The sequence below is a fragment of the Peromyscus eremicus genome, chromosome 17 (assembly GCF_949786415.1).
Source record: "Peromyscus eremicus chromosome 17, PerEre_H2_v1, whole genome shotgun sequence".
NCBI lineage: Eukaryota > Metazoa > Chordata > Mammalia > Rodentia > Cricetidae > Peromyscus > Peromyscus eremicus.
In genome coordinates, this window is record NC_081433.1 from 6,061,910 (window position 1) to 6,086,356 (window position 24,447).

The 24,447-nt window shown below is 49.3% G+C and overlaps 1 long non-coding RNA gene across 1 annotated transcript; it reads right to left on the reverse strand.

The window, feature by feature from the left end:
* Nucleotides 1–5,119: 5,119 nt before the first annotated feature.
* On the reverse strand, nucleotides 5,120–19,985 carry LOC131894305 (uncharacterized). The gene is made up of 2 exons (XR_009374878.1): nucleotides 19,161–19,985; nucleotides 5,120–5,446 (listed from the first exon to the last, which is right to left on the reverse strand). It is a non-coding gene; the product is annotated as an uncharacterized LOC131894305 (long non-coding RNA).
* Between the last annotated feature and the right edge of the window lie 4,462 nt (nucleotides 19,986–24,447).

Consider the following 24,447-nt stretch of genomic DNA (forward strand, 5'->3'; position numbering starts at 1 on the left):
GATTGTCTAACAGGAACAAAGCCTAGGATCTCAAAATTCAAAGACTAAATAAATAAGCAAAGGTCCATATATCGAGGGTAGGGGTTCCTCCGACAGCCCAAAGGTGAATCCCTTTGAGGCCCTCGAGTCTTCGCTATAACGACCCACCTAAGATACTGGTCACTGTCAAATTTTCATAAGATATCACCCTAGTTACAGTTGCCTGAGAAGCTTCACCCATCCTTAGTTGTGTACCCAGTAATCTTCACCAAATGCCTGGCACAGCCTAGGACCCCTCAGCTATCCAGGACACATCACTCTGATGACATTTCTCTACCTTGTAGCTGGAGAATTTCTCTCCAGCTGCCGCCACCAAGTCCCGCCAGTCCCAGAGCCCACTTATAAAATAAACACACAGACTCTTACATTATTTAAACTGCTTGGCCATTAGCTCAGGCCTGTTATTGTCTAGCTCTTACTCTTATATTTAGCCCATTTCTATTAATCTTTACTTTGCCACATGGCTCATGGCTTACTGGTACCTTACATCTTCCTTGTCCTCATGGCGGCTGGCAGTGTCTCTCTCTCAGCCTTCCACTTCCCCGCATTCTTTTCCTTGTCCCGCCTATACTTCCTGCCTAGCCAATGGCCAATCAGTGATTTATTTACTGACCAATCAGTAACACACTTGACATACAGACCATCCCACAGCACTTCCCCTTTTCTTTTCTTAAAAAGGAAGGTTTTAACTTTAACATAGTAAAATTACATATAACAAAACAATTATCAAGCAAGAATTATAGTTACAATATTAAAGAAGAGATCCTATCTATCTTATATTTGTGAGTTTAAGGTTTTATATCTAACTTATCTTTTATTATAACTAAGGAAAATTGTAAGTATCTAGTCTTTAACCATATCAAAGACCTCAGAAGGATATATTACTACCTGAGAAATGGAGAAGGATATAAGCAACTTTTAGGAGTCTTGTAGGGTAGACAGAGACAGCTGGCAGCCTGGACAGTCATTCAAAGTTCTCTTGTAAAGTTGGGGCATTTGTCTTCAGCCCACAGGCCTAGAGTCTCTTATTCATTTTTCTCTGTGTCCTGTAGAATGTCTGGCAGTTTTCTCTGCAAAGCAGGAACCTGAAGGACCATTTTGTCAAGCAAAGTTCAGTGGTCATCTTTCTATGGGTCCTGCATGTCCAGTTGATCAAGCAGTCCAGGCAAGAACAGTTTCTTGCCCAAATGGCTATTTTTGTCAAGGTGAAGATAAACTCCATATGGAGTGTCTTCGATGCCCATCCTCCTCTCTGAAGTAAATCGGTGCTGTCAGGAGCAGACATGTCTCATTGTCCAAAAAGTCTAAACTTTTAAAACATTTTAAATGCCATATTCTGTAGGTCTTCGAAGTGTTTGAAGACTACCTATCTATCTGAAATATATCTATGTATACCTAGAAGACTTAACTAACATGGCTACAAATATTATCATAGATGACTAACTATTAATCTATTTTTAATTATCCATTACAATTTTAAATGAGTTACATAAACATAATACCTCAAACAAGAATAGAAATATATATATACAGTATAACAAAATTAAGTTTAAACTTGTATCAATAAACTAAAATCTATAGCGATGTAAAACATTTTAAACAAGTTGTTACTCTTTAAAAGTAGGTTCATTAATCTACCCTTTCATCCTATCATATCTAAACTATCCCCTTTTTTTCTTTAGAAAGAGATTGTATTTATAATCAACCTGCTTTAAATAAAAATATTGGTTTTTGTCTGTCCCACACCAGAGGGCTCTTCTGATTTGGGACATAAGAATCTCTTAACCATTTTTTTTTTTTTGAGCAATATGTCTGGGTTTAGAGGGGGAGTGAGCCAATTCCATCTCTAAAGCCAGCTTGGTATATTTGGGAATTTGGGCGTAGCTTCTCTTAGTACTTCCTGCTGGAGGGGGGCACTGTATCTTCTGGAGACAGAAAGAAAATTTTAGGATCATGGAGTAGTCCGTGAGGCTGTATCGTCTGAGCCAGTTGACTTGAAACCATTCTGGATGTTGAATCATCTGGGCCATGGTGTCATTGGAGACCTTTCAGGGGGTCTTGGCTGGTCAAACCTGATGTATCTTAATCTGGAACAAATCCATAGTCTCTGGCTTTCTGTGGAAACAAGAGCAGAGACTCTTTTCCAAAGCAACATATCCTTATATCCAAATTTTGAAGTCAAGGTATCTTTAAAATATACATTTTGGCATAACTCAACAGCTTTTACAATCAAATGTTTTTCTGCAGTTACGAATATCAAAGAGAACATAATCCAGATTCTCTGTGTGGTAGTCATCTTTACGTGGCTTATTTTTTTATATTAGCTTGAGCCTATTCCTTTTCAACTGCAGCCTTCTAAGCCTGAAATGGCGCAGTGGCTGCTGGCTCCGCCCACTTCAGCTTCCCAACATGGCGGTGGTCCGCTTTCCGCCAGCTCTGGGAGCCGTAACTCTCAGAAATAGTGGGTCTACATTTTTACCAAAGTAGCGTGTAGCCCAGAAACCTCTTTTTTTGTTTTGTATTAGCAAAGGCTAAATCCACCACATAGCTTAATGTGCCACTTGCAGGGGCCTCATTCCCGCCATACGGCGGCAGGTTGAGCATGCACGCCAGGAACCCGCCATAGTAGCTCAAACCGGCAGCTGCCGCTTATTTGAGAGAGACAATTAGGAAGCTGTTTTTAGGTCCGTTTTAGAATCTTTTTTCTAAGTTTTTAGGTGGAAACTCTTGCCCCACGTTGGGCGCCATTTGTAGCTGGAGAATTTCTCTCCAGCTGCCGCCACCAAGTCCCGCCAGTCCCAGAGCCCACTTATAAAATAAACACACAGACTCTTACATTATTTAAACTGCTTGGCCATTAGCTCAGGCCTGTTATTGTCTAGCTCTTACTCTTATATTTAGCCCATTTCTATTAATCTTTACTTTGCCACATGGCTCATGGCTTACTGGTACCTTACATCTTCCTTGTCCTCATGGCGGCTGGCAGTGTCTCTCTCTCAGCCTTCCACTTCCCCGCATTCTTTTCCTTGTCCCGCCTATACTTCCTGCCTAGCCAATGGCCAATCAGTGATTTATTTACTGACCAATCAGTAACACACTTGACATACAGACCATCCCACAGCACTACCTCATACTTCTGGGGTGTGATTTACTTATGTGTGCATGTGAAGGCCAGAGATCAACCAAGACACATCTTCAGGATGCTTTGGTGTGTGTGTGTGTGTGTGTGTGTGTGTGTGTGTGTGTGTGTGTGTGTGCCGCTGCATATCCATGGGTGGATGTATATGGGTGGGTATGCAAGTATGTACATGCATTTACAGGTCAGGATTCTGCTCTGATTTTGAGACATCTCTCACTGGCCTGAAACTCACCAAGTTGGCTCGGTGGGATGGATGACCAGGAAGCCCCAAGAGTCTTCATGTCTCCTCCCCAGAGCTGGGATTGTAAGCATACATCACCACTTCCCGTTTTCTTGTGTGAGTTCTGAGGATTGAAATCAGGTCTTCACGCTTGTGTGTAAGCACATTACTGATTGATCCCCCCCCAACCCGTTCTTTGTGTATCTTTCTTCCCCAGATCAAGGGCCCCACCCAGGTGCTATATCAGAGGGACCTCTGCCAAGATATCTGGCCCATAGGAGCCAAGCATACCTATTCTTGGTTTGCATAGTTCCACAGAAGCTGACTCTTACCCCATACTTCCTTTTTCCTCCAATAAAATAAACAAATGTGTATTTTTGTGGTGGCAGAACCATAGAATGAATGGTAATAAATCAAAACCAAACCCTTTGCTTGTGATCCCAGGACGCCAACAGTGCTGCCTTCCACCCAAGTGACATCTGCAAAGATCCACTGGGCAGACACAGACTTGTGCACTGGTGTCTGTCCTTGCCTGTGTGGCTTGTTATTTCCTGCTGGAGTAAAGACATAGCTTTGGAAGAAAATCCTCCCAATTTCTCTTCAGCAATTCTTCCAGAGGAGTCTGGAAAGCCCGGGGACCAATGGTCCCTTCTGTACTCTGAAACTGGAGACAGCAGGTGGTCACGGGGTTAATCTGCGAAGGGCCATGGTGGAATGTAGTGATCTCCATTCTCTCTAGCAGCAGCTACAAGAAGACAGCAATATCAGGGCACTTAGCTAAGGGTCATAGTCAAGACCTGCAAACTGAAAAAAAAATCTCTCTCTGTCTCTCTCTCTCTGTCTCTGTCTCTCTGTCTCTCTGTCTCTCTGTCTCTGTCTCTCTGTGTGTGTGTGTGTGTCCCTCCTCTCCCTCTCTTTTCCTCTCTCTCTCTCCCTCTCTCCCTCCCTCTCTCCTTCTCTCTCTCCCTCCCTCTCTCCTTCTCTCTCTCCTTCTCCTCCCCCTCCCTCTCTCTCTCCCTCTCTCCTTCTCTCTCCCTCTTTCTCTCCCCTCTCCCTCCCTCCCCTTCCCTTTATTCATACTGCATTTTAATATCTCCACCTATTTTATCCACCAACCCTGTGTCACCCTCATCCAGCGGTTACCATGAGCACGGCAATCCTAACTGGCCAATCCTGTCTGCCGAGGTCAGCTGCTGTCTTGGCCTGACAGCTCCATATGGCACCAGGGCAGACAGGTCCACAGAACTTCAGGGATAAGCAAGGTTGTTTACGGTAACATTTGATGCTGATATTAAGATATTTAGTGTGGAAATAAAGGTTGTGTCATGGGATCCACTTAATGTCTCCAAGCACCATGGAATCTTACTCTGTCTCCACAGAAGGCAGCCATGAGGAAGTGAGACGGCATACCACTGCTGCAGAGAGCAATCAGAGGTATTGTGTAAGGGCAGGCCACCGACTCTCTCCATAGAACTGGTTGACTGTTACATCGTTCCACGGGGTGGTTTAAGAGTTATTGATCTCACCCGTGTACACCAGCGAAATGGCTCAGTGGATAAAGGCACCTCCCACCAGGTCTGATGGTCTGAGTTCCATCCCTGGGACTTACATGGTGGAAGGAGAGAACCAACTCCCTGGAGCTGGCCTCTGACCTCCACACACATGCCATGGCATGTACATGCGCGCGCACACACACGCACATGCTATATACACAACAGGGATAGATAAAACACATTTTAATTAACACACGTTCATCTTGTGCATTTTTCAGCCCGTAAGAGCAGTCTCTCATAACCGTGAGCAGGTTCCATTCTATACACTGCTTTATAGTTCGTTTACCCTTTCCTCCGCAGAGCTCTGTCATCTCCGCAGGGAAACCTATCTACCCACCAATTCGCTCTTTTGACTCAGAGAACGGAGGCTCCTACCATGTGCAAGTCTGTGTGTGTGTGGCTCACGTAACCGCTGCTCTGTCTATAGACTGTTCTTCCATTTCTATAGAACTCATGACCGGATCTTTGTACACTACTGTGTCCTGGAATAAATACCTAGAAAAGGAGAAACAGAAGACTGGGTTACCTTTAGGTGCTCATACTTTGGAGTCATGTGGTGTATTTTTATTGATGTTTAATTAATCCTGGTGTTCTCACACTATGAGCTGTTTCAGGACCCCCAGGGGACCAACCTGCTTAAAGCTAGGACAGGTAGCCGGGTCCCACCCAGACTGCTTACTCAGTGGGTCCAGGCTGGGCCTCCAGGTGTCTGTGACCAGATTCCAGTGATGCTGCTGGCCCAGCTGCCACACTTTGGAACTGCTTCAGCTAGACCACAGCTATGCCCTCATGGAGTGGGTGACAGCCTGACCTCTGGGAGCTGCAATGAACTGGGACTTGAGCGTCAGGTCCTCAGCCCTGCCCTTTCCAGATAAGCAGACAGGTGAGTCCCTCAGGAGGAGCTGCCCAGACCATCACACACTAGAAACCCTGCCTAAAGTTGTTCACCGGTACCTGTCCTCAGAGGGTGACCCAGTGCCTCACAGACTCCTACGGCCTTCCAGCATCTTTTTAATGGTGTCTAAGACACAACAGTTCCACTCCCAAAGTCTCACATCTGCCCAGCACATGGTACACAGGTTATTTTAAGATAATCTCACCCAACAATAAGACTGGGAAATCCGTACAGAGCACCCTTGAACTTGGGATATCACTCAGACCTGCCAGGCATCACTGCGTGATCAGCTCCTGCTGTGATCCAATTTGTCTGTACTTCTCAGACATCACATTTTAAACTACAGGACAGGATCCCCCAAGTAGGAAGAATATGCAGTGCTGTCCACTATCTCAGGACTAGGAACTAGGGAAGGATATGCAATGCCAGCCACTTTCCCCAGGACACAGCCTGTGTGGCATTTACTCTCTGGACCCTGGCCAAGAGTGGCTGGCAGCAACTGACCCAAAGTACTTCTGTGTCTTGCTCATGTGACATGAGAGCCAGAGGAATGAGTCATCTGAGTTCAAGGCCCATATTCAGGCTTGGTGACACTCTCCGCTCCTTTTAAGATCTAACCTTGAAGTCCTTGGAAGACCTTTATTCGGTCTCTTCATCTAGCTGGCAGTCACAGAGCTGCACAAACCTCCAGGGACGTGACACACAGGGTCTCCTTTATCCTGGAAAATAGAGAGGTCCTAACTCTGTTTCTCAGGAATGGGTGAGGCTCGGAATGAGTTTAGTTAAGCTAACATTAAGATGTCATTCCCCGTGTCTTTTTCAGTGCCTGGAGCCTCGTGGTCACCAGTGAGTGTCGTGACCATAGTTCAGAGGTACAGAGAGTGAGGTTCAAAAGTGGCTTCTGTGGTTTTCTGAGGACTTTGGCTAGGAAAGGAAAGTCCCGGCGTCCCAGGCCCCTCCACTGCTTGTTGGCACTGTCTTCTAAATGGCTGCCGGTGTGTGTGGCCCTCGGTAAGCAGCAGCTAGCAAGCCCTACTGTGTGCTGAGCATTGCCGTCTATATGGCTGCCGGTGTGTGTGCCCCTCAATAGCAAGCAGCCAGACTTCTTAAGTCCTACTGTGTGTTGAGCAGCTTGGTGAACAGGTCTGCCAAGACGAGCTGTGGGCTGAGTTGGGTGTGGATATAGAAGACGGGTCTTCCTCGGAGTTAAGTGGACCAACGACAGGCCTAAGACAGGGTGAGCTCGCTTGCTCATGTGGTGAGGGGGTGGGGGATAGAGCTAGGAGTCCCGGGTCACTCCATCTTTAGAGCTACTTACTTTAGAGTTCTGGGACAGTTTGTCAATCTCCTATTAGTTCCTCCCCGAATGACTGCCACTTTGTGTTTGTGGCAGTCAAAAGACTTACTGTTCTTGTCACAAGGATTGGGGACCACAGTGGTAGGAACAAATATTTACAGAAGCAACAGGCACACGTATGAAGGTGGTGAGGATGCCGGACTTCCTGTGAAGTGGTTTTCCAGGGGAGAAGAGTGAAGGCTGAGGGAGACAGACACAGCCTTTACCCCCAGTCTCCAGGTCCTGAGGCAGCATTCTGCTCACAGAGGACAGTGACTGTGACAGGGTAAGCTCCAGACCTGGGGTCTGACAGCAGATGGAGCCAGGATTTTCTGGGATCTCCATCTCTGGGTGAGCCTTCAGTATGAGTGACAAGAGTGTACCCCAAAAACCTATGCTGACGCTGGGGACTGGCTTTTACATTTCAGTTCAGGGAGCCTAATAAGGTTGCTGACCTGAGGCTTGAAGGCTGTAGGCCAGCCAGAAGGCCTCAGACGCTAGGCCAGATCTAGGTCCAGGAGCCAGGAAGGTTATGGCATGGGGAGAGACAGCTCCCTATTGGGACCAACAGCAGGGCAACCAGTCTGGGATGGAGCCGTGGGCTCTGCTCAAACCCATCCTCAGAGTCTTTCCACATTCCAGAAATATTGGGTCTGAGGGCCTGAGCTTTGCAGACCCTAAGGTGGCCTGAGCAGTAGAGAGGAGGCAAGGGCAAGGACGGATGTTCCAATAAGCTTGGGAACACTGGAGGGTGGCGGGGGTGGAGGGCAGCCCAGTCTGAGGTTTTATGTCTTTGCCGATGTCCCTTATTCAAGGAAACTTGAACCAAGTCTTAAGTAGCCATCTTTGAGTGTACAAAAACCTCACAGCCTTGCAAAGGAAGAATTACTGGGTGAATTACACCCCCAAAATGTGTGTTCAGTTCCTAGCCCAGGAGTCTTTGGACAGTACCTCAGATGTCACCTCACTTGAACACCAGTCTCTCCGGCTGTAACAACTTAGAACAAAATGAGGTTTGACAGCTTAGCCAGAGCTGGGCTCCACATAAAGAGAGGGCTGTGTGGACGCACACACAGAAAGAGTAACATGGACCACAGCGCTAGGACTGGCGGGACATAGCGGAATCTAAGGATGCTGGAAGGAGTTACCTTCCGAAGAGCTGCAACATTAACCTAGCCTGCATCCATCAACCTACAGAACTATAAGAGAATCAATTCCCATGGTTCCAAACGCCAAGGACTGAGACTGTGGATGTAGAACCTTCATTTTCCAGGTGAGCACAGTGAGGTCAGAACTGGACCCTCAGAAAGGAGCCGGGAGGGGACCAGGGGGTAAGCCTCCCTCTGCCCAGCACTGCTCAGATTCCCAGAGTTCCCACCCACACACCCCTCTTTGAGATCCTCCGTCCACCTGCAGTGGGAATCCCTTTGCTACAGGCCCAACCGCCGTCCAAGGACCAGCTGGGAGAAGAGGCAACCAGAGACTCCCAGGCTTCTGAGCCCCAGGTCACATGCTGCTGGCAGCCATCAGCTCACGCAGTGCCAAGTGCTCAATTGAGTCGTTGGCATGTCTGGCATTCCGGGTTACTCTCTGTGGACGCGGGTGAGTCACAAAGGGAGCGTCACCACTGCTCACGTCAGGGCTACACCAAGGCATCATGCCTGGGGACATTAGGAGCCCCTAATATAGACACACGCAGGTAGCTCCTGTCAGCACCCGCAGGCCTGGGGATCACCCCGGGAAGTCACATGCACTCCCTTGTCACCCACCCAGCATGCTGAGGTGTCCTTTGCAAGGCAGTACAGAAACCAAGGCTGGCACCAGGAGCCCAGGGCTGCCCTTTCTTATAACTATAACCAAAGAACATGGCTGGGGGTGGGGAGGGCAGAGGCGGGGCTGACACTGTGGGGGGTGTGTGTGTCTGACAGAATGTGACCATGTGCATGGGGAGAGGGTAGGTATGTATATGTAAATGTGTATAAGTGTGTCTGTGAAACTCTGTGTGTGTGTGTGTGTGTGTGTGTGTGTGTGTAAGTAGTAAAGTTGTGTGTGCGTGAACATGCTTGTGGGTGTTTCCATGTGGTGGTCAGGTGCCGGAAACTCAATGGGAGCCACAAGGAAATCGGGAATGGGCCAGCCTGGAGATGACCTTTCTGCTCAGGGTCAGGGCTGGTACCCTGGCAAAGGACAGTGCAGCCGTCTGACACTTTGTGTGGAGTGTGCTGCCCCCTAGAGGACAAGCAGCCAGGGTACTTGGGAAGGCACCAGGCTGTAAACAGAAATGAATCCCATTTGCCCTTGGGTGACTTGGGTGATTTGAGGCTCTAGGTTTCCACGAGGAAGGGCAGATGGGAGTGTAGTGACAGAGGCTGTGGTTCCAGAGGAGGTAGTGAGGTATAGAGACAGAATGTGGGGTACAGGCAGGGGCATGGAGTGTAAGAAAGGAAGATGAGCACAGGAAGGAGAATGGGGGTGCAGGGGGAAGGATGGGGTGCAGGGAGGGTAGAGTTCAAGGAAGAGGAACACCGGGGGAGATTGTGTGATTCCGGGCATTATGAGGTTCTGGGGGGCAATGAGGTGCAGGGGTGATGGGTACAGGGAGGAGGATGAGGGGCAGGGCTGGGGGCAGGGCCTGTCCAATAGCAGAAAGAAGCAGTAATGCCTTGACCCTGAGCTCACACTGCAGAGGTGCCCTTCTGCATCACTCAGTCCAATCTGCCCCTTTCTGGCCTCTGCAATTCCAGGCACTCGCTAGCTGTGTCTATTCAAAGGCCTGGGCTGTCTGACCCCCTTATCTCTGTGGACTTCACTGGGGGTGAACTCACCTCCGCAGTGTAAGTGGTCTTGGAAAAAAAAAAAAGAACAAATAATGAGTTGAAGGTAAACTTCCTTTCGTGGCATTTCCTCAGTTGGTGTGGCTACAGCTCTTGGACTGTGTGTGGCTCTTGACCCGCAAAGAAAAGCAGCCACTGGGGTTGCCAGGGGCTAGGAAGTGGCTTCTCCGTCAGGGCTTCCAGAAGGAACCATCCCTTGATAACAATTAGCTCAGCCCAGTGAGATCCATGCCAAACATCTCACCTCCAAAAGCATGATGGGTCTCATTAGTAAGACAGCAACTGTGTGTGGACCATTAGTGGAAAAGGTGTCGAGGGAAATGACTTTTCTTCCACAAGCCTGGGAGCGAAGAGGTTTGTAGACAAGAGGGAAGCATGGGGAAAGACTGAGGACAGATGCCAGCATTAGCAATAACTAATTACAGAGGTGTGCTAAATTAACCTCCTTCCAGCTTATCTCCCGACTCCATCGAAGGTCATCTGTGCATGTGCGCCTGTAGTTGTGTGTCCAATTAGCCGGTGGCCCTTTGCTTAGACATTCTTGGAGAGGAAAGGGTTTATTTCAGCTTATAATTGTAGTCCATTATTGAGAACCAGGGCAGGAACTGAAGCAGAGGCCCTAGAGAAATGCTGTTCACCGGCTGGTTCTCTGTGGCTTGCTCAGCCTGCTTTTTAAAAATACAGCCCAGGACCACCAACCCAGGGTTGGCACCACCCACAGTGAGCTGGATCCTCTCGCACCCATCATTAATAAAATGCCCGACAGGCTTGCTGACAGACCAGTCTGACAGGGGCATTTTGTGAACTGAGGTTCCCTTCATGATGACCCCAGCTTGTGAAAGTGACAGAAACCTAACCAGCACAAATAGACTACAAGAACTAAAGGGGGATGTGGGGAACCAAGAAATAGGGCTGTTGTGTGGAAGAGGGGGTTCATTGAGAATGGAGGGGTAAGAGGAGTGGCCGTGTTTAAATACTTCATAAACGTGTACGAAGCTATTAAAACGAGATTTGCAAATTAAAAAGAAAAACAGACAAGAGAAAGGGGAAGCAGAGCCAGTTCTCTGTGTGATGGATGGGGTTTGAAGACCTCCAGAGTAGACCAAGTGAATGAAGATGTGCACACTTTTAAGTGGCCACACCTACTCTTTCTGGGAACAAGAAACTAGGCATGTCGAAAGCCAAGGGGCCCAGAAGATTTCGTGTCAGTCATCTTTACGACCCAAGTTAAAAGTGCTCAGGAATGTTCTAATCTTTCAGATATGTGTGCATAACCCTGAGCCAGGCATGCCCAGCACACATCTGCCATCTTTCCTTCTTAAACATGACCTTGAAGTGAGCATGCTCAGTAGCGTGCCTCTCAAACCATGCATGCTCGGGATGTGCCCACCAGCACATCGTTTTCCTAGATGAACGTGTCAGCTCCCGGGAAAAGCTTCCAAGCTTCCTTTGTAGGGGAGAGGACTGCTTTGGTGGTGAATCCATTGCTTTCTTTCTTCGCTGGGGGGAATGAGTCTTAGCACCATGACTTCTTGGCTATGCTCGGTTTGGCTTTGCCCTCACCAAGAGGAAAACCCATCGATTTAGTTATAAATCCTGCCTGCACAGTGTGCATCTTGTGCAATCTTTTCTCCAAAAATAGCAAGAGGGGAGAATAAAAACATGTGACTTTATCTTTTATGTGCATTCAAAAACACCAGGAGCACATGAACAATTAATCAGAGTGTTTCCTGGGGCAGTGGGGGAGAGCTTGTGGAGGAGGTGGGTAAATATGGAAGACGAGGGAGCTTTCACAATGTTCCCTTTTTGATGTATTTTTAAACCATGGAAATATGTTACCTATTCAAAAATTTTTATTAATTTTTTTTTAAATAACAGGCTAAACAAGTTTCTCCAGACCATACCCAATGGGTTTCAGATCTTGAGCCTACCTCTCAGATGAGCCTCTGCTGCCTGCCGGGTTGTCCCATTCCTTCCTTTGTGGGAACACCAGAGCAGAGAAGTGTGGGCAACAAAAGCTGGTGTCCGTGGAGTGTGCATCAGCACCGCTCTGTGCTGTCGCACACACCGCCACTCCACGATAACGCCCACTTCCTGGAGGAGCCTACATAGGCACAGAGGTGCCGTGAAGTGGAACACGGGTAGAGATAACAGTCAATCAGGCAGGGGGTTGGGCTCACTAAATGGCGTGTTAGCATCCTAAGGCTGCTGCAGCAAAATAGTACAAGTTGGGATTTCCTCCAGAAATCCATTCTTTCCTGTCTGAGGACTGGAAATTTTGACCAAAATGTACTCAGTCTTGGGAAGATGGGGCCTCCCTTGCCTCATCCATCTTCTCATGGCTACAGGCACCTCTGCCCCGTCCCCTGCCTTGGAGGAGCATGACTCTCAAGAGGAGAATCCATCTTCACAGTTTTCTGGGCACCTCTGACTTCACACAGCCTTTTCTTCCCATAGACCTCAGACTACCGGATTCAGAGCCCAGCCTACTCTGTCACGAGCTCTGCTAGGTCTGCCATGACTTCCAGGTGAGGTCACTGGCCCGGTTCATTTTTGTTGCTGTGATAAAATACTCTGAAAAAAAAATCTATCCCTCCCATTGTAGGGAAGTTTGGGCAACAGGAATGTGAAGCCTCTAGTCATATTCATGGTCAAGAGCAGAAAGAATAAATGCGTGTGTGTGCTGTGTTTGCTGTGTATGCTCACACAGTCTGGGACTCTCTACCTAGGGAATGCTGTCACCCACAGTGGGCCAAGTCCTCCCACATCAATCAACAGTCAAGACATGTTCTCAGGCTAATCTGATCTAAAGAGATCCCTGCATGGTTTGGGCTTGGGGCCTACATCTTTCCATAGCTCACAGTCATGACATTCCTACTGACCAAGGTCAAGCCATTGGCAAGATCTACTCCATGCAGATACACATGCTTCAGTTAACCCCTGGGCCCAGTCCTGTGAGCTCAGGTGGATTTTAGAAATGCCTTAACAGCATGGGTGGAGGTTACAGGAGCTCAGTGAGCTCAGTGAGCTCAGCTCCAAGGCTGAGTGGGCCAGGCTTTACTCAGTTCTCACAAAACACTCTCCCTATGAGCTCAAAAGAGCAAGAAAGATGCCCCCCAAGTTCCTTCCATCTACATGCAGCCAGGGAGGGTGTGAACTCTTCAAGTGGTGTAACAGACCCTCAGCCCTGTCACACACACACAAAGACGTGAGTATACAGACTTGTGTTTCATCAGAATAATGTCGGGATACTCCAGGACACCCCAGTCATAATTAACCTGCTAAAGTCTCTTCACAAAGGTCATGACTGGCTGATAAAATTGAGTTTCCTCCATACTGAAGACGACAAGGTTGACTACCCATGCTACCACTGTATCTCCATTACCCAACTTTACATAACCATGAAATATGAAGACAGGTGTTTTCACCAGATGTGTGCCCAGGTCCCATGAAGCTGGACAAGCCCTGTACCCAGACCTACAAGCAAAAGCTTGGGGTCCTCAATGCCTGCATGATCCTGAAGTCACTCTCTGAGATCTAATCATTGATCCTGAATAGTCTTGGAGGTCCAGAGACCACCTTCAATTCTGGGACAAAAATGATTTATCATGTCCCTGCAAACAAAGGCAGCAGCTCCTACCTCGGCCAGAACCACAGTCACACCAAATCTGCATAGTCACTTTGACCCCTAAGCCCAGACATCACAACATCGGGGGGCATGCTATTTGCTGGTTTTCTTTCTATCCGTTCTCCAGTTAACAGCAGTCAGGTGTCTAGAATGGCAGCTCCCTGGGGTTTACATAGGAAAGCCAGCAGTGAGTGACAGGCTCAGGCCAGGCATGGCTGGGACTCTGCTCCCATGGAGAGGGTTGCCACCACCTGGCTTTCACTTCCCATTTTCCCCGGACAACACCCCACATACACACACCATATCCCCTACCCCGAGGACAAGAGGCATGGCACACAGGAAGTGGCTCATTCTCTGGCTTGAATAGCTCCTCAACATCTCTCTTGGAGAGAACCTAATTTTCCAACACTCCACATCCAGATCCACTCTTCCCCAGAACATTCAAGTCCTGTCAACAGAGCCCGGTGACTGCAGAAACAGAGGCACTCTTTTGTATTGCAAGGACATGGCAGCACATCCATGGGGGTCTTTCAAAGGAGCTCAATTATCTGACCCATCTTGGATGCACAGGAAATGCAGAAGGGCCCGTCGGCACCAGAGTCTGCCTTCTGTATCTGTGGGCAGCCGGTCAGAACACAGACAACTCCCAATAGCCCCCCAGAGATGGAGTGTGGGGATCAGCATGGGAGTAATGATAGAGACTTGGAGGCCTGTATTGTGGGGGGCCTAACTGGAGTTGGGCCCCTCTTACAGAGAGCTTTTAGAATGGGTTCCTGGCCAGTAACAAAGGTACAGGAGGGGGGGGTCACTTCTGGTTAACTCAGAGTCAGGAAGAGGAGATGAACAGATGCCCTCAAGTGCAGCAGGAGAACCCCAGGCCTGGAAGTGCTCTGGTGGCCATTGACAGGCTGAATATGAAGGTGACCTCATTTTGAGCTGTTTCTGGGGTCCTGCGGGGGCAAGGTGGGGAAGCTCCTCTGTGGAGGCAGGCCCCTTCTTCAAGTGGGAGAGGTCAATGCACTGAGAGAAGTTGTAGTTCTCATAGTGTAAGTTGTCTGTCCCTCTGGGAAGCCCAGTGAATCAGGCAGATTTCTCACCCAAGCATGAGATCACGTTGAATGTTATACAAAAGATATATGGCCAGACCTCAGTGTGGCGTCTCATTCTGAGCACCGGGGGACATGGTGTCACCTCTCTGCGGCAATGTCAGAGCACACACAGTCACTTCACGGGCTTGTGAGGACTAAATGAGGTGAGACACCGCAGGCACCTGACAGGTCCAGCTTCCCTGCCCAGTGTGGAGCGCTGGGTTATTCAGAACCTTACAAAGCATAGCTGGAACCCAAGCTGCTTCCTGAGGTTTGGTGCTGTCCTCTGAGCTCCCGTCCACCCCCACAGAGGGCCGGAGTCTGGGGTGATGTGAGTGTGTATCCTCTACATTGTGAGAAGGGGGTATTCTGTGAGACGGAGACCCCTCAAGTCAGTTACAGCAAAAAGGCTAAATGTCTCTCTCCTGGGTGGCTGCCTTTCGGAGAATGGACAGCCACCAGTTCCTCCCAGATAACCCGACCGGTATGTCTCAGCTGGAAAGTACCACGGCTTCTAGAGCTTTGTTCTCTCCGCCAGTGGACATTAGGAGGGGAGTCCCTGTATCCCCTGACTCCTGACCCCTCCCTGCCAAAAGACAGTTGTCTTCTGTAAGGAACTGAACTTCCCAAATCGTAGACCGACTTTCCGAAACAGTGGAAGTGCTGGTGAGGTATGGGCTGGACTGTTTCCCTCCCCAGAACGAGACAGTGATGTTCCAGCAGGTGAATGCAGCCATCACAGCATGCAGTCAGGTCACGGGACGTCTGTCTTCCATCTTTCACGGTGTGTCACCTCTGTGGACGTGACACCTTTGATTCAACCCTTGTTTAAATCAAAACCTCTTGACCTTTCACTTAAATAAAAGGCAATCACTGGGCTGTCACATTGTGAATAATAAATGGGGCCATTATTAGAGAGGCTCCTCAGTCTGAGAAACAGGGAGGCTGTTTTTGGAAAATCTATGGCAGAGGAGAGTATAATTATAACTTGGGTTTGTGTGGCATTCAACCCCAAGTCATCTCAAAGCCCACTGTGGTTTTCTAGGAACCTTCCTCCAAAAAGAGACAGCCAACAAAGAAACACATCAGTCAGGTACATTTCCTGTGAGATAAAATAAGCTCACAGACATTTGAAATCAGCACTTCCTAACAATAAAAACAAACCTGCCCATATCATTCAACTAAAGCATTGACATTTTTAAAAACTCTGTCAGTAAACATATATATATGGCCTATAACATGAGCTATAATCAGAGATCTTTTGGGAAAAGATACGCCTCGGGTGGAGAAATTTAGGGGCTTCTTGCTAAGTAGAGTCCATCTTGCTAGGATCCTGGCGGTGATGATTGAATCACTTGACCTGAATGATAAGCCAAAGCCCCAGAGCCTCAGAATTTGTGCTTGTTTGGAAATAAGCTCTAAGATGAGGTCACACTGAAATGACATGCCAAATCCTGATCATTGGGCTGTCATTGGAGAGGAAAACATGTCAGGACAGAGATACAGAGGAGACCCCTGTATAAAGACGTAGCCAAGACAAAAGCATAACTCCTACAAGCCTGGGAAGGCCAGGGAGTCACCGTCCAGTCGTCAAGGGGCAAGATCTGCTATGGCTTTGTTCTCTGACTCCTGACTGACAGAATTGCAGGCATACCCAGTTTAGGACATTGTCTTAGTTAGGGTTCCTATAGCTGTGATGAAACACCATGACCAAAAAGCAAAAGGTTGGAGAGGAAAGGGTTTATTTATTTGCCTTACACTTCCAGATCATGGTCCATCATTGGAGGAGGAACAGGAACTCAAGCAGAGCAGGAACCTGGAGGCAGGAACTGATGCAGAGGCCATGGAGAGATGCTGCTTATTGGCTTGCTCCCCATGGCTTGCTCAGCCTGCTTTCTTATAGAACCCAGGACCAACAGTCCAGGGATGGCTCCACCCACAATGGGCTGGGCCCTCCCCCATCAATCACTAATTGAGAAAATACCTTACAGCTGGATCTCAAGGAGGCATTTCCTCAACTGCGGCTCCTTCATTCCTGATGACTCTAGCTTGTGTCAAGTTGACACACAAAACCAGCCAGTATAACTGACCCCTTATCAACTTGACACATAAACATATCCTATTAAGTGACAACCCTTCCTTTCTAATTCATCCCCAAGATCTCACATTAAAAACATAAATAACTTTAAAAGCCCCACAGTCTTTACAAACTCAAACACATTAAAATTTCAGTCCCTTTAAAATATCCAATCTCTTTTAAAACCCAAAGTCTTTTAAGGTTCAAAGTCTTTCAACTGTGGGCTCCAGTAAAATACTTTTTTATTTCAAGAGGGAAAATCAGGGCACAGACACAATTAAATCAGAGCAAAACTAAATTTCAACTGTCCAATGTCTGGAATTCACTCACCATCTCCCGGGCTCCTCCAAAGAACTTGGGTCACTTCTCCAGCTCCGCCCTCTGCAGCACACACAGCTTGTCTTCCAGGCTCCAGCTGGCTCCACTCCATGGCTGCTGCTGTTCTCGGTGGTCACCCCATGGTCCTGGCATCTCCAAAATGCTGGGGTCTTCTGCTGACACTGGGCTGCACTTTCACCAATAGCCTCTCCTAGGCTCTCTTCATGGCGCCAAGCCTCAACTTCTCCACATGACCCCCACCGTCCTGGGCCTTCAACTGCCACTGAGGCTGCACCTTCACCCATGGCCTCTCCTGGCCTCTCCACGACCCCCCCTCAGCTGCTCTCCACGACCCCTTCATGCTTTCAAAACCAGTACCACGTGGATGACTCTGACACATGACCAAGTCTGGCTGCCAGCGTGAGGTACAACCTTGGCTGCCTCTGGAACACAGCTTCTCTGTGCTCTCGGGGAACATTCCCCAGAAAATTTCACCTCAATGACGCTGGTCTCTTCTTAATCATCATTAATTTCTTAGCTTCAGCCGACCAGCATCAAGTCTCCAAGCAAATTTTCGCTTTAGTAGTTCCAATATCTTGTTAATCACAGCTGATTCTTCAGCCCCAGCTGACCAGAACCACGGGATCTTAACTCAAAACAACAAATGGCCCTGACAGAGTCTTTAAACCTCCCTCTGAAACTTCACAAGCCAGGCCTCCATCTTCTACATTGCTCTCAACATTCTTATTTTCCAAGTTCCCACAGAACATCCCACTGGGCTCTTACAACTCAATGGTTCTTGGAACCCAAAGTTCCAAAGTCCTTCCACAATCCTCCCGAAAACATGGTAAGGTTGATCACAGCAATACCCCACTATGCTGGTACCAATGTGTCCTAGTTAGGGTTCCGTTGCTGTTATATAAAACCATGACCAAGAAGCAGGCTGGGGAGGAAAGGGTTATTCAGCTTACACTTCCACCTTGCTGTTCACCACTGAAGGCAGTCAGGACAGGAACTCAAAACTGGATGGCAGGAGCTGATGCAGAGGCCATGAAGGGGAGCTGCTTACTGGCTTGCATCACCTGGCTTGCTCAGCCTGTTTTCTTATAGAACTCAGGACCACCAGCCCAGGGATGGAACCACTTATCATGGGCTGGGTCCTCCCCCGCTGATCACTAATTGAGAAAATGCCTTACAGCTGGATCTCATGGAGGCATTTCCTCAACTAAGGCTCCTTCCTCTCTGATGATGCTAGCTTGTGTCAAGTTGACACAAAACCAGCCAGTACAGACATGGTCAGGGCAGCCCTGGGAAATGTGCGCAGGCATGTGTATGAAAGTCCATGGAAGTTTCTAGTCTCCAGTGAGGTGGAGAACAATCGCTCTTACACATTTTCTTAGGGCAGCTGTGTAAAGGAGGAGGGGGCACTTCTGCATCCACAGCTCTGCGGACCACTGCTGCCTGGCGCTGACACTTTTCAGATTAACGGAATCTAACCAAGGTGATTCCGGCACATCTATGACTGATCTTACCAAACCTAGCCATGGGACAGGTAAGATGTGTGCAAGTGAAGAGTGCCAAAAGACATTAAAAGAATCCCTAAGGTCCTGGGTGTGCACACACTGGTGCTCTCCACATGTGAGCACAGGCACAGAGAGTCACTTGGGCAGCAGTTTCCAAGGGTCTGGTAGACTCCCAAACCCTATGCCCAGAAAACCCTCAGTTATGGGCATGCCCCAGCTTCAGCACCTGTACAGAGCAGGGCATCCTGTCTTCCCAGCTGAATGGCCAACTCAGCCCTAGAGAAATAAGCCTGCCCTTCAGGTGTGGGTGGCCCACTTCACCCTGGAGAGAACAGATTCCATGACACAACCATGTCAAAACTCCTTAGCCCTGTGACTTCGTCCTCAGAACCAGGGAAGGAAGATGGCCACATGTGACTGGCGCTTCCAGTATTTCGAAGAATGGGGTGTGTTTTCTTTTCCCACTAGTGGGGGAGAAGGGAGATTGGAGGGAACGCTAGCCAGACTCACCCTAGGATGGAGGTTTCGTGCAGCTGAGGCTGACCTCGATCCTTCAGCCTCGGCCTCCTGGATTCTGAGTGGACAGTCCCATGCCACCATGCCAGGTTTATGTGGAGCTGGGGATAGTCCCTGGGACTCTGGACATCCTGGGCAGACTCTTCCCCAGCTACACCACACCTCTAGCCGAAGTGGGGCTTGTCTTGTGAGAGCACTGTAAAGATGGGCCTGACCTTGAAGACGACACTCGGTATGCCTGAAAACCTGGTTGTTTGAAATGGGTTGACTTTTGACTTCTTAATAAGCATCATCTCTCAACCCTGTCCCGTGTGACGAGGATGGGAGAACACACGGGTGGGGCAGAGGCTCTGTGACAAAATCACCAAAGTAAAACCAAGGCCCAGGGTCTGGTGTCTGTGTCTCCACTGCTGTCCGCTGCATGAACACTCTGGAAAGGGCTCAGCAGGTTCAGAAGTCCGTCATAAACGGGGACTTCCCTTGGTGCAAAGCACCTAAGGCGATTGGGAGCGCAACACAAAAGATGTCCGTGAGAGACTGCAAATGGGTTAGTCCTGAGCCAGACTCCACGCTCCTAAGTCAAGTGGTCACTTGGATGGACAGCTGCTGGCTGACCGTGTTTGAACTGTGTCACCCACAGCTCCTGAATACTACCTGATAAGGCATGGCAGACTCGGCAGAATTTGCTGGAACACTACTAATGCCCACTGGCCTATTTATGGAGTTCTTTTGCCGTGATGAAGGTTGGCTTCCCTGGGACATGATGTCACAGGAGCCATGGGGATCACCTAGCAACCGGAACACAGAAACATGTCCAGCTCCTATTTATAACCGGCTTGCTGGCCATGCCAAGAGGTGAGCAGTTAGAGCAGCCAGAGAGCGCAGGGTCATTTGATTCTTCTGGAAGCCACAGCTGTTACTAGAGTTGACAGAGGATGCCGGATCCCAAACTCTCAGCTGTCACACTTGGTCCTAAGCATGTTCCACAGAACCACCAGCATGCTCACAACGCTGCAGAGCACTGCTGCCTGGAAAAGCCGGCTCAGCTAAGTCACGGCCAGCACTCACTCCGAACCGACTCAGGCGGGCTGGGCTCAGAACCAGGTGCTGCCGTTAGGCATGCTGACACAGAAACCTGCTAGCCCAGAGTCCATGAAAGTCTCCCTTTTCCCCAGCCATCCCAGGCACACTGTCCCAGGCAGATGACTGAACTCTCGGGGCCTGAGGAAGGAGCCTGAACATCTCATGAGAATTCCAGGTAAACAAACACACCTTCAGGCAGCCTGAGGCCCACCTTCTCCCCTGCCTGCCACAGGCACTCATTCCTTCCTGCTGGAGGGGTCCTGGACTTACCATCTCCCCACCTCCACTGAAACGTAGCCTTTCTTGACATCAGGACCAAAGGCCACTGATAGAGTTTCAATGCGGTTTGTCTCCCATCTGTTAGGATTTTGAACTCTTGGGTCTCTGTTGGTGACATTGTTTTGTGAGGTTGTGGAACCTCTTGGACAGGAAGCCTCACTGGCAGAGGTAGGGCTGGAGGGGCGAGCCTAAGGGCTATTATCCGGTTAGCCACTGAGACTTAAATTGGAGGCTCTGCTTCTACCACCGCAGCCATGAGCAGCTCTCGACACCGGACCCCCCTGCCACTATGGCCCAAATAAACTTCTCTCACGTTGCTTCTTTCCGGATCTTTATCATAGTAATGAGAAAAGCCTGGTGTCTTAGACCGCTCAGTCATCCCGATACTCTGTCATGGGGGCAAAGGTAACTAATGCAGACATGGGTTACGGTCGCTGGCGTATGTGTGACAGAGAAAGCACTTAATATGCATTCGTGGTAATTTCAGATATGAAATGTCACGTGTGCTTCATAGCAGTTCCCCAGATCGCCTTGGTAGTGCCATTCAGCAAGACCACTGCCTTTATGATGCTAAGTATGAATTGTACTCCGCACATTCATTGTCTGTGGGGGGGTGCTCACCATGTATACATGTGTGGAAGCCTGAGATCAATGGCAGACGGACTGCTCTATAGAGCTCCATCGACCTGTCTACTTGTTTGTTTTTTATTTAATGAGACAGGGTCTCACTGTACAGACCGGGCTGGCTTCAAACTCCCAGCGATCACTCTGCCTCCTGAGTGGCTCAGCCCTAATTCCCTCTTCTCTCTCCCCTGGGGAAAGGGTGCCCTGAGCAGAGGTGGGTGGTGACAGGAGCCCTACCCAAGCTGTTGCAGCTCTCTCCAGAGCACGCCACGCTGAAAGCCTCTTTTCTTACACCCAATGCTCAGGAACGGGTCCTTAGGGGAGCCCACCCCACACTGCTGCCGTGATTTCTCTCCGGTACTGGCCACTCCTCACCCTCCACACGGCAAGGCCAAGTCATCCTGAGCCTTCACAGATGTGTTGAAGTAGCTGTCGGCTGTGACAAGATGCAAGGCTCAGGGTTTTGTTTTCCTGCTCTTGTTTTGTTTTGTTTTAGCTTTATGTGACTGATTTTTCCCCAACATAGTAATTTCACTGATTATTTAATACTATTATTGATGATTTGGGAGTTTCACATAATGCACCCGATGACATTTACTTCCATTCCGCCCAGGTCAGCCGCCCTCCCCTTTGACCTCACCCAAAGAAAAGAAAAGAAAAAAAAGTCTAACCCACCCACCCCTGAGGAAAAGAAACAGTCTAGGCAGAAAGCCATTGAAGAGAACTCTTACAAATTGTGACAGGGATCCCAAAGTGCAACTCTTCACAGTTGATGGCTTCTGGCAGGGGTGAGGGTGAGGAAGGACTCAGTTTTCTTTAAGGGGCTGGCCCCTGGGAGTTTGACCATGCTCCCGTGAGGCTCGAGGATATTAAGGCAGCAAAACAGCCTTTAAGACCAGGAAACAACGCCTTAACAATAGAGCCACGCTCAGCCCAGCCTGTCCACTGACTACGGGTTCCTGTGTTCTCCCTGTACTTGCACGGTTTAGATGATTCTCCACTCCCTTCCCTTCCAACGCAGTTCTATTAAACAACGCGTGGTCCTAGTGGGCTCCATAAACCGGACAAAGTCCACAGCCTACCAAGGCCTTCTGCCTGGGTGAAGCGCGACACCAAGTGGGCAAGGGCGCCACCTACAGATGGTTCCGGAAAGTGCCACAGCGGCCTTCAAACCGGGCGGCAACCTCTCCCTGGGGTGTGGCGACCGCTGGGCGCCCGCCTGAAGTTCCCATCCGCATCCCCAACCTGAACTGGTCCCTGCAGGGCGCCCAGAGGTACACGCTGTGCCAAACTCGCCCGCAGCAGCAAGCCAACGGAGTCGCGTGGGAAAAAATGGAAAAAAAACAGGCCTGCACGCCTCCGCGGGGAGTTGATGATCAGCAAAGCAACCAAATCTTCGAAGTCACCCGCAACCCCGCTCAGACTGGCAGTCTAAAAAAGGTATTTCCTGGTGGCGGGAGAGTGACTCAGTTTCCCGGTGACTCAGTGCCACGAGTGCGCGGTGGTGCGGGTGTGTGCGGCTATTCCGGGTGAGGCGGTGGATCGGCCTCGCGGCCCGCGCAGCTCAGGAAGCTCAAGTGGGGTGTGAGAGGAAGCGCTCCCCACGCGGGGGCCGCGGGGAGGTGACTCAGCTGAGACGCAACGCGTGGGGCTGCAGCGCTGCTCCTCCCTGAGCCCCTACGCAAATGTGCGCAGGCCACTGGCTCCCCGCGCGCCCTTGTCCCTGTGCGTCGCCGCGCTAGCAAATGCACGCAGGTCACTGGATCCCCGGCTCACACGCACTTCTCAGCATCCTGCCGAGTGTGGGCGCGGGAGACTTTGTCCCCCGGATATGTCACCGGGGGCAGGTGCGACCGGAGTGGGGGTTGGGGATCCACACCCTAGAGGCCCGCTCTTCTCAGACAAAGTGTGTTCCTGTATCATTAGAGCTTGGAGGCAAACTCCACAGACGTGACTAGCTAGCGCAGCTGTCCTGTTCCTGGGATACAGTTACAACTTACAAGTCAAAGGTTCAGTGAGTCCTGAGGGCAGTGATCACGGGGTCTGAGGGCCAACGAGGAGCTGGTGACAGCTGAGTTCACAACACGCTGAACTGGCAGCTGGTGTCCAACAGTACATGGGGGTCAGGAAGGAAGTGTGTAAGGTGTCACCTGCCCTCCACCCTACAGAGCTTGGACTGGTGTGCACACTTGTGGAAGTTGAAGGGCAACCAAGATAGGGTTTCCCACAGCCTCAGAGTCTGAACCTTTCTAAGACACTTAACTCTGAACGGAGGAGCTGCCTAGTAACAGACACCAGGTCTCGGAGAGGAGCACGGTTGTTTTCCACTACAGCTCAGAACCAAGGGAGCCTGCCACACTGCCAGAAGCAGAAATTTAGTGTAAGCAACGCCGCCATCAAGGCTACACAGATAGAAAAAAATTCATTTTTCTAGAAGTTATGTAGGATGGGGAGGAATTTTCCTCCTAATGCATGTAAAAATATCTTTGCCTTGCTGGCATGACTCACTATGATTTTTAGGAAGAATGGGAACTTGAGATTCCTAAGTTCGCTGCAAAGTGGGTATCTTTCAATATGTGATCGTTAACACTCTGTGATTATGGCCTGAAGTCATGTGACCCTAAATCTGTAAGGAGGGGCTGTTTACCGCTTTGTAAACTAAAAGGACACGAAGGAACGTTAGGTTAAGTGGTGGCACTCCCACATGCACGGCACGGCACGTGTCATTTTCTTGAAGCCGAAATCAGAAAGACACAGGCTAGCCCCAAATGGAACTAAGATGGTTGTGAAAATAAGGACAAGGACCTCGGAGTATCACCTGTAGATCTCTCAGATCCGGAGTCGCAAAGACTGGAGACAATGAAACCCCCAAACTGAAAAGTCACCTTGGGGGCAATTGGACTGTTGTGGTAAGGTCGTCTTAAGTCTGAGAAAATGAAATGCTGCATTGCATCGTGGGCATTAAATCAGAGTGTCTGTAATTCAAGCACAAATGAAGTCAAACAATGGAACCATATTCAGAGCAATTTTGATCAGCTTGCCTGTAAAAAAAAAATGCAGAAAAATAGTCCAGGGCTGGCATGGAGGAAGAGCCGCCGCCGTGTGCACTGCCGTGGCCCCCAGTTCATCCCATCTCTCGTTCCTCTTTATGGTGACACTGCGAAGTAGGCAAGTATTTGATTTCATTTCCAGAACAACCCTCGGGTCCACCCCTTCCGGTTGCATAACTGTATTTTTAGTTCCGACCTAATTTTCACATCTGACAAGTTGTGAGTTTGTTCTACGATGACTTGAT